The sequence below is a fragment of the Hoplias malabaricus genome, chromosome 1 (assembly GCF_029633855.1).
Source record: "Hoplias malabaricus isolate fHopMal1 chromosome 1, fHopMal1.hap1, whole genome shotgun sequence".
Lineage (NCBI taxonomy): Eukaryota > Metazoa > Chordata > Actinopteri > Characiformes > Erythrinidae > Hoplias > Hoplias malabaricus.
Window position 1 is genome coordinate 89,778,623 of NC_089800.1, and position 2,651 is coordinate 89,781,273.

Genomic DNA, 2,651 nt, shown 5'->3' on the forward strand with positions numbered 1-2,651 from the left:
TGTGGGTTTCTTAAGGTGGAATTGTTTTATAAAGTGGAATTCAAAATGTATCGTTTTCCATTCATGGCCTACGGAGCTCCATAGAGTCAAATGTAAACTGCTGTGGGACAGTGCTCTCCTAACATCCCACTACAAACAGCTTAGCAGTCAACTCCTTCACCATAGCGTCACATAGGGACACACGCGTTTACCGTATTGACAGCCTTGCTTTAAGTGGGAAAGACACTGATCGGGGGACGGGGGTTTCAGCGGCGCAACATCTCGCATTTCCTCCTGGAAATGCAGACCTCTAGTTTGCTTTACTCCCCTCCCAGCCCTGAGCGGTGGAACAGTGGAACGGTGTTGAGTCGGAGCGGTCTTTATGATCCAGAGCCAATCATCAGCACCAGCTCCTGACCTCATTGTCACTGAGCGATCCTTACAGCGATGTTTAACCGCCCAGCGTAACCTGGCGAGGTGTGTAGAGGAGTGTGTGTGTGTCTGTGTGTCTGGTGCTGGAGGTCTGCTCTCTGTCAGAAGCTGTACAAATACGTTAGAAAGTGTCTTTTGTGTAATATATAACTGTAATTCAGTATTTCACTTTCTTTTCACAATTTTCAACAGAAAAGAAGCTAAGACTGAAGCCGTGTGAAAAGTGAAGAGTTTATTGAGCGCTGCATTGGTTCTGAGCTCCATCAGGAAAAAACTACAGAAGACTGTGATGGGTTTGTTCTGTTCTTGGGGACAATACTGTATCCAAAAGTCTGTGTGAGTGTGGGTTTAGACCAGTTACGGATGGAGTCAGTGTCAGAGTCGGGAACGGAGCGCATTAACATTGTGTTTTTAGGTCCGCTTTCTTGAATAAAACAAAAGAGCAGAGAATGTTAGAATACACTGTGAAAAATTTCTGAATTTTTACTAGCATAGACTATGCCCAGAGAAGCGTCGGAGAGGTGGGTGAACTCAGAAGGTTTGGGCTGGAGTTCGAGGTGGCTCGGAGGCGTGTGCGTAAAAGCCGTGCACCCAAAATTAGACGGTTGCCAATCGTTCATGGGCTGCGAGGACTTGGACGGTGTGGTCAGGAATTCCTTGGTGGGAGGCTGAGGAAGCCGCACCGATCCTAAAGGAGTGAGCGGAGAAGTAAGCGGGACTGAAACCACTGAGAGAAAGGATGCGACAGACATGGAGATGGTTTGGAAGTCAAAGCATGAAAACGGAATGTTATGAAGTTGATGGAAACGTCTGAAGGTTAGCCAGCCAGTCCAGTATGTAGAGAGGGTGTTGAGTGCTGCAGCCTGGAGGATGAGGTCTTGTGAGATGATTGAAAGACGGGATGAAGTGGAAAGATGATTTCTGAAAATGGAGGCGTCTGTGTGGGATGAAGGTCAGATTGAGGTGCCAATGCTCTGAATCTCGGAAATTGAAAATGAGAGATTGAATCAGCTATTGGATTGGAATGGCCAGGGATGTGAGTAGCCTTTAAAATGAATTGGTGCATAACTGAATGCCAAACGAGACGGCAGAGAAAGAACATGAGTGGCAGTGACTTTGAACGCCCTTTGTTAATTATGTTTAGGACTGATGTGTTGTCTGAATGAATGATAATGGCGCGACGGGCCCAAAGAAAGGCAGCGGCCACGATGGGGTACAACTCAAGCAACGCGATTGAGTTGCCTGCATCGATTGAGAAGGAGGAGAGTTCTGAGGGCCACTGGAATGCAAACCAGTGACCATCATAGTAGCCGCTGAAACCTGTAGAAGGAGCGGCATCCCTAATAATGGAGGGGTCTTCGGGATTGGAAAGAGCATTGTTGTAGAAGAATGAGATGCCATTCCAGTGGCGGAGGAGGAGGAGCCAGAAGTTCGGCTCGGATTTACAAGTGGGGTCTAGGTTAACAACCTGGAACAGAGAGAAGACAGAAGAGGGGATATTAAGAAGGTGTGAACTGAAAGTGCAACCTTGGGGTATAATTCACATGGCAAAGTTGAGGTGACCCAACAGAGAGAGGAGCCGATGCTTATTGCAACTAGCTTGGGTAAGAAAGTCAGAGAGGAACTGGATGATGCGGTCTTGTTTTTCCTGTGGGAGGGATGCTTGAAATAGGACAGAGTCCAGGACGATGCCAAGGAACTCGAGTGAAGTAGTGGGACAGAGGGAGAACACCTAGGCGGCGGAAGGCAGAGTTGAGTTGGATAATGCAGTACGCTGGCGGGGAGGAAGGGATGTCGAGCAACAGGAAGTCATCAAGGAGGTGGATGACGTAGGCAGGTGATAGACGTTCGGCAATATCCAAGATAGGGCTTTAGCAAAGGAGTCAAATCTTGGTTTAAGCTGCTCTTACAACCGAAGGTCAGTTGGACTGCAAAGTAATATGAGCCTCGACAGTGCATGCCGAAAAGGTGCCAGAAATCGGGATGAAGTGGGAGGATTTAAATGGCGGAGACAATGTCCACCTTGGCCAACCAGGCGCCGTATCCTATGATCTTGATGAGTGCAATAGCGTCCTCGATGCGAGTATAGGAAAAATCCATGCTGGGATGAGACTATTGATGGATGGCACGGAGGAGCCATGGGGAGCCGAAAGGTCTATGATGAGGCGTTTTTGCCTGAATACTTTTGGGTGGTGATACCGGAAGGAAGAGAAGGGAGGCATGGAGAAGGGGCCAATCAT

General features: G+C 48.2%; 1 pseudogene; it reads right to left on the reverse strand.

Moving 5' to 3' along the window:
* Positions 1 to 1,228: 1,228 nt before the first annotated feature.
* LOC136679414 (uncharacterized) lies at positions 1,229 to 2,651 on the reverse strand (annotated as a pseudogene).